Genomic DNA, 16,226 nt, shown 5'->3' with positions numbered 1-16,226 from the left:
TAGCATCTAGCTAGACAAGCATGTGTTGGTCAGCACGGACAACACTGCGGCTGTTTCGTACATCAACCGCCTGAGCAGTCTATGATCACGTCGCATGTCTGCATGACTGACCATACAAAAACAAGTCTTTAAGGCAGGTCCTCCTGGGAGTAAGGAAGGAACTACTGCCAGCAGAGACTGACAGATCAGGTCTGCTGAGGGAAGACATGGGTTCATGAATGGGAAACCTTACCATGGAAGAATACACATATGTGATTGTCCACAGGGAATCAAACATATGGACACCTAGACCTGAACATGGGCTGACCAGGACTACTGGGATGTTAACACAAGTTACTTGGCCTGGTGTCAGACAGCTCTGCCTAGTCTGACTGCCAAGGGTGCTGGAGGATACTTGACCCCAGGGTTCACCGTCCCAGTAACTCCACTGAGAGAAGAAAGGCACTTTCATCCCCATGTGAGAGGAAATGGTGCCACAAGCATGACACTGAGCCATTTGCCACTTACCTGTTACCTAACACACTGGAAGAGACTGGTTATACACAAATGTTGTAAAACCTTGCAAAGGTATTAGGTGTTGCCCAGGACAATGTGAGAGTAGGCTAGCCTGAACACAAGACACTCTTCTCTTGATGGAGGGGTGAGCACAATCAGGATCGCTGTCTTAATAGACAGATACTGTATTTCAGCTCAACTGATTCCAGCAGCTCAAAGGGACCCCTCTGAAGTCCAGCCAGGATGACAGAGAGATCCCAGGAGGGCCTAGGAGGATTTAACCTTCTGGAACCCCTTTGGAACCTAATTATCAAGTCATGTTTTCAGCAGTCCACTGAACTGTGATGTGCTGCGATAGCAGCAACATACATTATAAAGGTGGAGGGTGACGGCCTATGCTTCAAAGTCTTCTGCAAGACAGAAAGCATGAATCTAAGTGGGCATCTTTAGGGGTCTTTTCTGCGAAAAGAACACCAGTTTGCAAACATACTTCACTTCAAAGCAAACTCTATTCTGAGTTATAGTGTCTGCCACCGCCGATCACTTAGGTCTGCCACATCCCGTCCAATAGTCACACATGGATGTTCCAAAGATCTGGACGAGGGTGCCATGTGGTGCCCATCCCCAGAGAAAGAACACAGATGAAAATATACATAAATATAGCTATGTAAGAATGAAATAAAGGTATACAATAAAAATATATGAATAAAATATAAAAAAGATATTTATATATATATTTTATAATTAAATATAGAACGCAAAATAATGTGCATGAAAGTAAACTGTAGTCTTAAATATTAAGATACACAGGTATGTACAATATGCATATGTGAATTATACTGTAGTCTCAAATATTAAGATACACAGGAATGTACAAGAGGCAAATGTGCTACTGTCAGTATGTCAATGTGAGGTAGAGAATGATGAATATCTCTCCTTCACAGAGGGGAAAGCAGACCCGGAGATGCGCTCAACTAAGTTTACAACTCTCTGCAGGGCTTTGCAGTCTTGACTGGAGCTGTTCCCATACCACACTGAGATACACGGAGTCAATACACTTTCTATGGCCCCTGAATAGAAAGTTTTCAGGATTGCTGGTGAGACCCTGAATTTCCTCAGCTGTCGCAGATGGTACAGTCGTTGCCTGGCTTTATTTACCTGTGTTTGAATGTGAGTAGTCCAAGTCAGGTCCTCGGAGATGTTTACACCAAGGTACTTGAAGCTGCTCACCCTCTCCACAGGGGTCCCGCTGATCATAAGAGGAGTATAGGGCTGCTGCTGTCTCTTCCTGAAGTCCACAATCAGTTCTTTAGTTTTGCTCACATTCAGAGAGAGACAGTTGTCCTGGCACCATGATGTTAATTTCTCTACCTCATCCAAGTATGCGGTCTCATTGTTGTTGTGAATGAGGCCCAGAACCACAGTATCATCAGCAAATTTGATTATAGATGTGGAGCTGTGCGAAGACACGCAGTCATGTTCTTCTCAGAGTGAAGAATTCAGGCCGGGGTCTATGAGTTTAGAAGCTAGCTTTAAGGGGACTATAGTATTAAAATCTGAGCTATAGTCACTAAATAGCAGCCTTACGTAGTTTCTGTTATTGCTGTCAATGTGTGTGAGAGAAGAGTGCAGGATGTGAGAGATGGCATCATCAGTGGATCTGTTTGGGCGATAGGCAAACTGAAGAGGGTCCAAAGTATCTGGTATGGAGGAGCAGATGACGTTTTTAACCAGTCCCTCAAAGACCTTCATGACTATTGATGTGAGGGCAACTGGACGATAGTTATCCAGACAAGAGGGTTTATTATTCTTAGGCACAGAGATGATGACAGAGTTTTTGAATGAGGTGGAAACCACCGATGTAGCAAGAGACTCATTAAAAATGGATGTAAACAAACCAGCGAGCTGATCAGTGCAGGACCGCAGAACACGGCCAGAAATCCCATCAGGTCCAGCTGCTTTCCTTACATTCACTCGCTTTAGAGCCCTCCGAACCTCATCCTGCGACACGGTGATCACATGATGATCGCTGCTCTGACTGCAGAGGATTTATGTCCAAAGGCACAGATAGTCCTTAGTCCTTGCCACATGCGTCGGGAGTCATTTAGCTGGAAATGTGACTCTATGCATTCCCTGTATCTGTGTTTGGCGGTGCTTTGTACTCGCTCATGTTTCCTGACAGAAGACTGCCGTTGTAAGCAGCAGTGCATTTGTTTACTGCTGCACGGATTGATCTGTCCACCCACGGTCTCTGATTTGAGAATGTCCTTATAGTTATTGTATCCGTAGCTTGTTCGGCTAGCGTGTTTACAAAGATTAATGCTACATCCTTGAACTCGCTGACGTCAGATAAACTTGCGTGAAACATTTCCCAGTCTGCGTCATCAAGAGCAGCCTGTAGAGTTGCTTCTGATTGGGGGACCATCGCGTCACCACCCTCTGCACCGGGGGATCTTGAACGAGCCTTTGTTTATAATCCGGTTTGAGGAAAATGGCGGCATGGTCTGATTTGCCGAAAGGCGGTAGTGAGCGAGCTTTGTAGGCATTTTTAAACTGTGTGTAGCAATGATCCAGTGTATTCGGTCCTCTGGTTGGACAGGATATACATGTTGATAAAAAATTAAGCATAACTTGCCTGAGTTTTGCTTTATTAAAGTCCCCAGCGATGATAATAGCAGCGTCAGGATGTTTGTTGATGTAACCGCTGAGTAGGGATGTGCATCTCCATAACTGAGGCCGATGCGATACGCATCTCGATGCATAGCCAACGATACGATACATTAAAGATACATGAAGCAGCTAGCGATGCGATACGATACGATACACCTCTGTTACAATGCAGTGCGATCCGATTTCGATTCGATTCAACACGATTCGATGCGGTATGATGCAATGAAACAAATCATGATATGCATTTCATTATGTTACAGACATTATGTTTTATTTCTTTGTTTCAGACAACAAATCATAAATTAACTTAAGTGCCTTCTGATTTGTAGTGCATGACCCTTATACAAATAGGCTTTGGTAGTGCAAAAAAATATTAAATAAAACCAAATTTTTTTTCCTGTTTTGTCCCTACTTAAACTTTTAAAAGCTCAAACATTTAACAGTGAAACAATTTAAGGATGCTGCTCAGAGGTAAACTGAAGAAAAGTTCCATAACATGCTAGCAGATGAATGTGCTTTCAGCAGACAGGCTTACTCAGTGAACAGAAAACAGGTGCTATTTTGACATAACCAATAATAATATGAAGTACCAAAAAAAAAAAATTTGTCAGTTATTTCATAACTGTATTCAAATGTAAAAAAAAAAATAATGAAAATAAAATAAACTAGTATAGGCAGTCACAGGCTGCTGTAAACCAGACTCATCAGATTAAATTTAACTTAAATATGCTCTTTTAAGGTTTTTCTTAAGAAATATCAGTTGATCCGAGCAGAACTGTTAGGCAACTTCGATTGAAAAAAAGTTTTGATCGTTTGCTCACCCGGCGTCCCGCTAGCAGTGGCAGGTTCGGCTAAATCCGAGTGAGAGGAGGAGGAGGAGGAGGAGGCGGCCGGCGTCTCCAAACTCACACCGTGTCGGCGCTTCAGGTGTGTTGTCAGATTTGTCGTGCTGTATATTTTATAGCGGCACGACATATTTTACAAATTGCATGGGTTTTATCAAGATTTCCAGCTTTCTTATAAAAGCCAAAGTGTTTCCACACACTGGATTTGTAACTACTTGGTGGAGGATGCAACTGCTCTACCTCTGCCATGTTAATCTATGTGACTTTCTTGACACGCCCCGGTCTCTGTAGTGTTGTGAAAGGCTTACGTCATCACGCAACAGTGAAGAGAGACGTGCTTGAAAAACAGTTTAGAAGGGTGAAAACAATCTAAAAATATTATTCCTTTTCTAAATAATGAAAGTATAGTTATCTACTAATAATTATAAAGAAATAAATCTGGGTTTACCGATGCAGATATGTTAGAAACGATGCATCGCGATACAAAAGCCAATTTGAATCCGATGCACACTTTTTAAACCGATGCATCGCATCTTTAACTTTTTAAGCCGATGCACCGAGCGAATCGGGGAATCTTCCCATCCCTACCGCTGAGCGCATCGTGAAGCTCAGACAAAGCCAAACCAGTGTCTGCTTGTGGTGGGATGTAAACAGCAGTTATGATGATCGATGAAAACTCCCGTGGCAGATAGCATTGGCGGCAAATAATGGATAAATGTTCCAGATGAGGCGAGAAGGAGCGCGACAGTGTGGAGATATTCCTGGGGTTACACCATTTCTTGTTAATCATGAAGCACACTCCTCCGCCTTTGGATTTGCCGGCCTCGGCTGTTCTGTCCATCCGTAAAACAGAAGTTTTCAGACGGCCTTACAGCAGCGTCCGGGACCAAGGGCGTCAGCCATGTTTCAGACAAACAAAGGATGTTACAGTCCCTAATGTCTGGTTAGAAACTTATCCTGGCTCTAAGATCGTCCATCTTATTCTCCAGAGACTGGACATTGGCGAGCAGAATGCTTGGTAGAGGAGGACTGTGTGCTCTTTTCCTCAGTCTGTTGCGAATCCCAGCACGTTTCCCGCAATGTTTCTTGATCCATCGCCTCGGGTGGTTATTCAGGTGGCCATTGTTCATCTCGGCGTTCCGGAGAATCTCAGACTGCCACGATGGGTTGGAGGATAAAGTGTCCTGAAACAGGTCAGTGAAGCGGTGTCTAATGTCCAAAAGTGTTTCTTTGCTGTATATGATCAGTGCAGAGGTAATGTGTGTAAAAAGAGAAAGCAAAAGTAGGTAAAAAATTTTTTAAATAAAAACATAATCTAAGCGGAGCGACCTGGACGGCGACCGGACTCAGCGGCGCCATCTTGATAAAAAAAGATTAAAGAAACATCTCTTTGGCCAAGCATTCAAATAATGCATCTCATAATCTTATACTGCAGTTGTATCTGATCAAATACGCATTATTATTCTTTAGCTTGGGTTAAACTAATTAATTTTACTTTGTTGGAACAGCAGCTATGCTAATTATGTCTCTATTTGATCTTTGTTTTTACAACTAGGATTTAAACAAGCTTCAGTCTGGATCCAGAACATCTGAGAAGAGATGATGTCAACCCTTCAGAAGACCTCAGATGATGCCAACCTTGAAACAACAGAAGTGTGAACTGATGGCGTTAAAAGTTTCTGTATGACAATTTCAGTACATGCGATTGTTGTGTGTTGCCAGTGTGTAGGCAGGAGCTTTGGCTTTACAAGCTCCGCCCTCTTCTGAAAAGGGGGATTGGAGCATTTGCATTTAAAAGGACAAGGACAAAAACCACGCATTTTGGCTCAAACCCTAAAAGTGGCAACTTAAGCTATAGAAAATGACTTGTGGGGTATTTTGAGCCAATGCTTTACATACACACTCTGGGGACCTCAGTGACCTATTTTACATCTTGTAAAAAGGGGCATAATGGGTCCTCTTTAAGTTTCCAAGAAAATGATGACAGGATGGTCATTTTAGTTGAACGAGTCCATTAAAATGCTTTAGCAGTAAGTTCCCATCTCACGCTGATATAGGGACTGATAAAACGAGGGGCTCCAAAATGGTTTGCAACATAATCTTGTTAGGATGCTTTTAAGCGGGACTTGCGCTAAATGTAATGGAGTGTGTAGTACACGCCTGAGCTGTGGCATTACGATTAATGACTTCTGTCAAAATAAATCATGAGCTAGACTCATTCATTACTTTGCACTTGTTCAAGATGCTGTATTGAGTAAATGGATACCACTCTCTAAAAACCTCATTTATTTGTCATTGGATTTGATGGGGAGACTCCATGCAATCAGCATCTCTTCATTCAAGCTCTTTGCTTTTAACCATATAAAGCCAACTGTGTCATATTTGTTACGCATAGGCCACAAAATGATTGGCATGATCAAAACCGTGTCTACTGCATGCCTTCTGTCGTCTGATTGATAGTTTAGACTTTTAATTTAATTTAACAGACGCTTTTATCCAAAGCGACTTACAGTTCATTCAGGCTATCAATTTTTACCTATCATGTGTTCCCGGGGAATCGAACCCCCAACGCTTGATAGCACAATGCTCTACCAATTGAGCTACAGGAACACTTTTATCAGGTAAAAAGTTTTTTAGTATTATTGTACAAACATTCACCTTCAGCTTGTGCCTGTTTGCTGTCAAATCTTTACAGATTTTTATAAATTAAATGTATAACTTTGATATAGTTAGACATATTTCCAGATGGACACTTAATGGACTACTGAAGCAGCTTGGCTTTACTTCATTCTCCAGACATCAGTTTTTAGAAATATCATGTTCAAATGTATCAAGACAAAAATAGATATAGAGTGTCGACTGATGTATAATTTCGTGTAAGCATCTGCTCTATACCGCATCTATATGGTTTATAAAGATCTCATTGATTTATATTACAAGCCTCAGAATTTCTTTATGTAAATACAGTTTTAGCATCTGTAGCAAATTGTATATTAAAATAAAATGGTGGTGTTTTCCTCCATATTCTCACTATATCATATGAGCGATAAAAGCAAATATGATTAAAAAAATATGACATTCAAAAAATTAAATTATTGAAATAAATAGTGAGCAGATCTCCATTTTAAATCAGTGGATGTTTTTTTTATGAAGACAGCAAAGCTGTTCTCTACGGTTTGAAAAACAGTTAACTTAAACATAAAAACTTTGACATTTCTTCAGATGATAAAAACCCTAATTCCCCGTCCTGTTTGCACAGCATGTCATATTGATGTTTTAAAATGTTCTGGGTCTATAAAGCTCACAATCATCTGACAGGCATGTGTTTGATCAGGTGAGCCAATCCCCAGACTGCAGCTGAATGCATTTAAACTGTGTTTTGATATATTACCAGCCATCACCTGTTACAATCACACTGCCCTGCTGTAAATTGCTTCTTTTCAACACGTCTTGTTCAACACGTCCTGTGTGGCACAAAATAGTCTGTACTGAAGTGGTTCATTCTGTACGCTGATGTTAGAAACCCATATTCATTGACATGACTTCTACATGTCAACAACAACTAATCTTTGTGCTGAAACTATAGATTCTTTTATTAAAGGGGTGACTCACTGCTGGCAAGATGGACTTTTAATAAAACAGGAATAATTGGTGAACATGAGTAGAGAAAACAGAGAAAAAGGACTTTTGCCAAAAACTTCAATACCCATCATGCATTTAAGATGTTGATACTGCCCCCTGTCAATTTCCTGGTGTGGGAAAACAAAACCAGTTTGATCTATAGTTTTTCAAACCACTGGGACTGTCAAATATCCAACTGGATGACACAAAATGGATGCAAATAAGTGAGTAGATCTGTGTGCAGGTTACTCCGAGAGAAAGCAGACATACACTTGGTTGAAAAATCAGCAGACTTTTATTTTCTTCTGAAAATGCTAGTTATACAGACTTTGTTCACACAGGGCATAACAACTTCCCCCATAAAAAGAGATAATCAGAAGTTAAATCCGCAACTTTGGATGGAAACCCAGCTATATTGACAGTGTTGGGGGTAACATTACAAGCAATGTGAGTTACACAATCAGATTCCTTTTTCATAGCAAGTAGTAAAATATTACATTACTTTGAAACTTACAAGACTAAACTTGACTGAAGGATTGAACCTATCAAAAGACTAGAGAAAAATATCCTGATAAATAAAAAGAAAGAAAGAAAGAAACAAGGAGCTGGACTAAACAGGAAGATCCAAAGATTTGTTTGTATTTCTTAACGCGCCGATGTGCCATTTTCAAAAACATGCTGACATTTAAATACCTATATAATAAATTATATTATCATTAAATGGTAAACCACCATATTTGGGTCGTGCCGACAAATTAATATTTTGTGAAATTTGAACAGCCAAACACACACAAAAACTTCCTTGTTGCATGAATCATATAAGCTACATTTTGACTTCAAAATGACAAAATTGCTCCAAAAGGCAATTAATTTTAATAATGTTAATGCACAAAGAACCACTCAATGCAAAACAACCTGTTTAACTCTTGAGAAAGTGTGTAAAATTTTAAAAATCTAAATTATGGACTAGCATACAAAACTTTATTAACTTTTCATGTTGTCCTCAGGGGGGAGATCATCAGATAAGACTCCATTAATGAACATGCAGCAGTGTAATGTGTGCTTACAGAGAGCGGCCCGTCTGAAGCTTGCTCTAATTAAACAGTACATGCTGTCCTGTAACACACAATGTAATACTGCTGAAGTGTGCAGTAGAGATAGCAGATGTGTGGCGCTCAACCGGGACTCTTCCCTTCATCACGCCGCTGATGGAGACCATTACTACTTCTCTGGTTACACTGCCTTTCTGAGTGGAGGGGTGATTTTGATAAGAGCTCACTGATAAATGTAATGAGTGACCTGACAAAGTAATGGTACCAAAAGGGCAAGAAAGCAAGAAGCTCCACAAAAGTTGTCAATATGACTCTTGCACCGTACCTGTAGTCATATGATGACTTTGAGTGTGAAACAGACCCACTTTAAAGTCATTATTCACTGAGAGTCCCCCTCTGCTTTGAAAGGTCTGAAATAAATGTTGCACCCAGATTTAATCTATGTGATTTAAGAATTAATAATTTGGTTCCTTCTCGTACATGCATGTGAATGGAGCACTGAATCTACAGTGGAAAACATACAAGCTTAGTCTGATTCAGTGACAGATGAGTCTTATGATCCAGTTCTTTATTTGGTTTTGTTTCGTACTGCTGTTTAATTGATAAGGCCAATTACCGAATAACATTTTTGCCACCACTAAAAATTCTGTTTGTGTAAAATCACCTTTTACACTTCTACATATTTACATATTTTTAAACGATAACATCATTTGACAATTTAATTGTATTAATTTATTTCCAATATGTATTCCTTTAAAGCACTAAAAGAATCATGGAACAGTGAAGGAACTAGAATCATTACGATTCAAGTATCTCCAGATAGAAAGGGAAAGCTGTGATGGTGTTAATAGGGCCGTTTTCTCTTGTTTCCATTATTCTCCATTGTGCTGTTTTCCCCCTCCTCACCTTCAGCAGTTCACTGTGACGAGAGGATATGGACCATTTTACATACAAAGAGGAAAGAAAACCTTTCTTTGGCAAATGTGACAGGTGAACGGTCTAATTAGTGAATGCAGCAGAGAGAGAGAGAAAGAAAAGAGAGCTACAGAAGAATGGAGAGAGGGAGACACATCTGCTGTGTGTTAAATGCTTCGGTGTGCATAGAAATAAAACAGTGATGTCAGGAGGTGACAGAGGTTATTATAGTTAAATAAACCACAACCTAGAAACTAAACTAAAAAATAAAAATGGAGTTATCTCTATACTATTAACATTAATGGAAATAAACAATACGAACAAATATAAAAATGAACTGATTTTATTTAAATTAAAGGCCAAGACAACATTTTTAATTTCTCATGTACTAAAATAAATACATCTAAAACAAACTGACTAAAACTAAATTACTAAAACTTTAACAATATTTATACTGAAAACAGAAAAATGTAAAAAATTAAAACAAATTCAAAATATTACTAGAAACTGAAGAGTATCTCACTGTGTATAAAACTGTGCAGTGATGTAAGTGTACATCTAACACTAATAATTATTAATAATAATTTATGAAGAAATCTTTCATGTGTTTTATCTATGTCAGATTGTTTCTGCCTTGGGATATTATATATATTTAAAAATAAAATAGAAACTGAGTAATTGCAACTTCATACTTTGAACTTGTAATCCATATCCCAATTTCTAAAGTTAACACGACAATTGCATTGAGTTACTACAAATTCATATTTAAAGAAATTCATTAAACACAGATATTTGCATTTAAATTACATGCAATATTAAGTAAATGTAACGATCACCATTATTATATCGACAGAACTGCCACTTTATTTTAATATGTCCTAATTAATATGTCCCTAATCCTAAGAAGTTAATTGATATTACTCAGAACTTAAATGTATAATTACACTGTAACAAGGACACCTTAAAAATAGTGTAACCAAATATTCAATAAAAGAAAAATAATAATAAAAGAGATTATATATATATATATATATTATATTATATTATTTGCAACCATGCATTTATTTACGTGGGGGTAAAAGATCCCCTAAATCATTTTACAATCAGTTTTTCACTAAAAGACTTTTTAGCAACTATAAAATTAAAGTTAAGAAGAGCAGAATCTCTCAGTGAAGGCTTGGAAAATCATGACCATCACAACGAAGCAAAGACAACACTTTCAGTCTCTAGTCTCGTGTTTCATTAATAACTTCATATTTGTTGTTGATGAAACCCACGTACATGCAGAAATACAGAAAGAGAGGGAGAAAACTAGCTCACGGCCGCAGCTGAATCTTATCTGATGCAGAGCTCTCATGAAATAATCAAATGAGGGAGATATTGCTGCTGAGTCCTCGGGCTCTGTGTTCAACACAAAACAACTAATAATTCAGAGCTGAACTGTGGGGACAAACTCATTTTTCTGAAGATATTAAATCACACACAGCCGCTCGCAGAAAGCACTCAGGCCCTTAACTGTTTCCCTCATTTAATGAATTACAGATCCGTGTGTGAATCTCTCAGAGATGTTCACATTTCAAAGCTGAAACTCTGAATGATGTTAGTCTGACCTGAGTTCATCTGATGTTGTGTATCATCACTGCAGGGCTCACGTCTCTGTAGCATCCTCTGTTCAGGTGTGCTTTGTGTGACTGGGTGATTGCTCTCATGTCTTGGTCTGTGGGTGGGCTGCTGGCTGGGGGGTCTCCTGCTTAAATTGGGCTGTTTATCTTGTCCTGCCTTACTGTCCATCTATTATTCCCAGCTCCCCTGTGGAGGTCACCACAGCATGTTGTATAATTCTACTGACCCCTTGAGTACTGAAGAAAGCATGGTCTTTTTTGGAAATAGGTACACTATTATAATACTGCAGGTGTGCTGAATTATTGAAAAGCATCAATGCATGGAAGTCTGGATTACAGATGGGATTTATTTGTGTTGTTTTGTTTACAATCAAACCTGTTTATGCTCTTAACATGTCTACTAGAAAGGGTGCGTGAAATGGTGATTTTAAAGAAAATTGTGATGTCAATTTAACACATTCAATTATTTAAAAAACAATAAAACTCATAAAAAAGCACTAATGTGCAGTATCTCTCTCTATATAGGATTCCTTAATGTTTTTAAAAGAAGTCTATTCATCAAGACAATTATTCATTCATTATTTAATCAAAAATACAGTAAAATTCATAGGAAATGATTTCTATGTGAATACCACAGCTGAGTTTTTATTCATCATGCATGATTCCTCCAGTCTTCAATCAATCAATCACCTTTATTTATATTGCGCTTTAAACAAAATGCATTGCGTCAAAGCACTGAACAACATTCATTTGGAAAACAGTGTCTCAATAATGCAAAATGACAGTTAAAGACAGTTCATCATTAAATTCAGTTATCATTTATCATTGAATTCAGTTCAGTGTCACATGATCTTCAGAAATCAGAATAATATGATGATTTACTGCTCAAGAAACATTTCTGATTGTTATCAATGCTGAAAACAGTTGTGCCAGATTTTTTTTTTTTTTTCCTGGAAACCATGATACATTACATTTTCCAGGATTCACAGTTGAATAGAATCTTCAGCATTTATTTGAAATAGAAATAATTTGTAACATTATAAATGTCTTTACTGTCACTTTTGATCAATTTATTGCATCCTTGCTGAATTAAAGAATGAATTCAAAGCTAATCTCACTGACCCTGAAATATTTGTAGTGAATTTAATATGATTTTAATTAATTACTGTAATATTTTTTTTAATAAGGGTTTACTCAGCTGAAGGCCCTAAATTGTATTGCTCATGTGTTTCTGGGATGTGTCAGTGTGCTTCGTTTAAAAACCTGAAGATCTTCGCTTGTTACATTTCAATGCAAAATAAAGTCCTCTTCTTCAGACTGGTAAAAGCATAGAGTACAACAGAATTAGCTGAGGTCTGAGGGACTCTAGTATTATAGAAATCACTCTTTCTGCAGGTAGGTTTTATAAACTTTGTAAATCATTATTTGATCTTTCTTCACTGACAGTTCTTTCATTTTCTTTCCAAGCCGTTTTCTCTGGATGCACCGCAGACACCCGAAAGGCCTTTTACAGACAGATCACTGAAGCGCCCAGAGACAAAAACTTCTGCAAACTCATTCACATTATTTGCTGAAGTAAGAAAGAGGAAAGTTCTCACTACGGTGCTTCTGCGACCCGACCAGGACGACCGCTTCCACCGCAGGTTTGTTTCACTATCATATCTGTTAAAGAAACCATATCAAAACCTATGAGCTGCCCAGACAGCGTGATAAAACATCCAACATCACACAATACACGTCATACGTCTGCTAGATTAGAAGCCTTCTGCTCACCAAGGCTGTATTTATTTAATCAAAAATACAGTAAAGTCAGTAAAACTGTGAAATATTATTACAATCCTAAAGTGTCATCATTGTATTGCATTGCATTATGTGTTTTGATTATTTAATTATCATGAACGACATTATTAGCAATATAGAGTTATGACTGATGTTTCTATAATTTTATGGTAAGTATCTGCTATACTGTTATAAAGATCTCATTGATTTACATTACAGGCATCAGAAATTCATCTGACTTTTTCCATATAAATATCAGAATTTGTATCAAATTGCATATTTTTGCTCAGTTTAAGTCTCTGAATAAAAGAGACGTGTTTTTTCCTCACTGAGAATGAGCTCCAAATTCTCACTATATCATACTAAACAATAAAAGCCTGATGTAAGGTTCATTACATGCTCCCACTGTGTGTGTTTGTGTGTGTGTGTGTGTGACCACGGACCACAAAACTAGTCTTAAGTGTCAACATTTTTTAATAGAGATTTATACATCACATGAAATCTGGATTAATAATCTTTCCATCGATGTATGGTTTGTTGGGAGGACAATATTTTTCTGAGATGCAACTATTTGAAAATCTGGAATCTGAGGGAGCGAAAAAATTACATATTGAGAAAATCATCTTTAAATTTGTCCAAATGAAGTTTTTAGCAATGCATATCACTAATCAAAAATTAGGTTTTGATATATTTAAGGTAGGAAATTAACAAAATATGTTGATGGAATATGATCTTTACTTAATATCCTAATGATTTTTGGCATAAAAGAAAAAAAAGGTTTTATACTACTACCTCCAGCAAATAAGAGAGAAACATGCACACTGTTGTTTCTGAATCCAGTTGTTCTGTGCAGAGATGTACAGAGCAGCGGTCAGGTTTTTCTTTTTAATATGCTTTTACACATTTTATCAGAAGTAACACATCTGGTGGATGCATGTGAAAACTGAAACCAGGAGCAAACAAACCTGCTGTGGAGTGATATTCGTGAAGATTACATCACAATACACACTTACAGAGTATTGCAGGGATGATGTGTTTTTGTAATCCAAAACCCAGAAATGAGTTTCATTTGAACACTTCTTCTTGTGTTTATAACGACACTCTTGAAGCTATTCCAACTCAAACTTTCAGGAAAATAAAAAAACAATTACTGTAAACTAGTTCCCCGTGTATTTTGCAGGCGTCTGTTGGAAGCAGTAGGTTTGGCTCCAGGCTGTTATTTGTCAAACACAGTGAGGATGAGGACTAACTGTGTTCCTCTGTGGACCTGAAGCTTGTCCGGCTCCCGGCGGCCCACAGACAGCAGAGCGCGGTGATGGACTGCAGTCTGCTGGAAAATACAGTTTCCTCTAAATTAGGTGCTGAGTGAAGCGCTGCGGTGCCTTTGTGCAAGCGCTGGAAAAGGCCGGGGTGACAGTGGTCAACCAAAAATACAATAACCAGCACCAGAAATACATTTTTATGCCATTTTGCACTGCTCTGCACGATTCTAATGAGACGTTCATGCATTCTTCTGACATGTCTGAATGATGCGCAACACCTGGAATATAGCGCACTTGCAGAAAGACCTACTTTTGTGATAGTTTCATGCGGATTTGATCTTTTTTGAGCCTGATGATACAAATCAGCATCCACTGTCAATTTAAGGAAAGAAACTGCTCAGACATTCTGTAAAAAATAATTCATAACATGATTACCATTTTAGTAGCATGTTGCTAGCATGTTGCTAGCATGATTCTAGCACGATTAGCATGTTACAAAAAAAAAAAAAACCTGAATACCGCAAATAAACTTTTTTTTTTTTGAGGTAACGGTTTACAATAAGGTCTCATTTGTTAATCGTTTATATAAACTAATGATGAGCGTCACATTTTTTTTTTTAGAAATTATTAACCTTTCTTAACGTTAATCAAATATTTGTGTTTAAAAATGTTAAAAAGCTATTTTTTTTTGTTTACCGTATGTTCTGGACTATAAGTCGCACTATTTTTCATAGTTTGGCTGGTCCTGTGACTTATAGTCAGGTGCGACTTATTTATCAAAATTTATTTGACATGAACCGAGAGAAATGAACTAAGAGAAAACATTACCGTCTCCAGCCGCCAGAGGGCGCTCTATGCTGCTCAGTTCTCCTGTAGTCTACACTGTAATGTTTTCTCTTGGTTCTAAATAAATGCGACTTATAGTCCAGTGCAACTTATATATTTTTTTATTTTTTTTCTCATCATGAAGTATTTATGGGCTGATACTCAGGTGCGACTTATAGTCCGAAAAATACAGTATTTTGATTGATGACGTTAACATGTTGAGATTAAAATAAACTAAGATTAGTAAATGCATTAGAAGTAGTTTTCATTGCAAGTTCATAACTAATGTAGGTAACTCAAATTTACAAATGGAACAGTATTGTAGAGTAATACTAAATCAGACTTCAATTTTATTCTGTTTTCGGTTTAATTTTAATATATGTGTGTGTGTGTGTGTGTTTCTTTTTGCAAGAACAATTTACAATTATAAACTGTAAACTGACATTTCCAGAATCCCTTTGATGATATTTAATTTCTATAATTGCTTTTCTTCTTAATAGTTATTTTCTCTTTACCTCCCATGTTATTAATGGTGTTGTTAGCAAATGTTAAAGACACAAATCATGTTTGTAGCAGCAGAGTGTAAGTAAATAATCCAGATTTTCATTTCAACACTTAAAGATCATGGAAGCATCTGAAAGAAGAGTGACCGATCGATGCTATTTTCCTCATGTTCCTCAAGTTTCCTCATGTGAGTGTTCACCAGTGCGAATCAGAGTTCATCCATCTCCATCTTCAGACTGAAGGATCTACTTGAAGAAAGATGATCTTTAAGGATTGAGAGCTATGAAAGCGCTCAAGAAGAACCGAGCCAAACGCTTCCATTAAGTTCCTGATGTTTAATATCATCTTCTGGGGTCCTCCCATAATTTTATCCACTCTGTTTTTATTATGCTATATATTATGTCTTAATAAAATGTCAAAGAATAGTTTGTGCCATTTCTCCTACAATTAGTGAAGTAGGTCTGTTCACAGTTCACCAGCTCATGTGTTTATGAGCTTATTCATCCCTTCAGTGCCACAGCAGCCCTGTCCAAAATATCCCCTCACTGTACTTATAAATACACACACACACACACTCTCGGCTATCAGAAACATGTTTTAAGAGTGACTGGAGTTATATTTAATGTGCTTGATGGC

General features: G+C 37.8%; 1 long non-coding RNA gene across 1 annotated transcript; it reads left to right on the top strand.

Moving 5' to 3' along the window:
- The first annotated feature begins 1,235 nt into the window (after nt 1-1,235).
- LOC127974910 (uncharacterized) lies at nt 1,236-16,035 on the top strand. Its single transcript, XR_008157408.1, has 3 exons — nt 1,236-5,665; nt 12,688-12,863; nt 14,180-16,035. It is a non-coding gene; the product is annotated as an uncharacterized LOC127974910 (long non-coding RNA).
- Nucleotides 16,036-16,226: the final 191 nt, after the last annotated feature.

Source organism: Carassius gibelio, chromosome B16 (assembly GCF_023724105.1).
Source record: "Carassius gibelio isolate Cgi1373 ecotype wild population from Czech Republic chromosome B16, carGib1.2-hapl.c, whole genome shotgun sequence".
Taxonomy (NCBI): Eukaryota; Metazoa; Chordata; class Actinopteri; order Cypriniformes; family Cyprinidae; genus Carassius; species Carassius gibelio.
The sequence above is the reverse complement of the archived record's forward strand: the minus strand, read 5'-3'. Positions and strand labels throughout refer to the sequence as shown.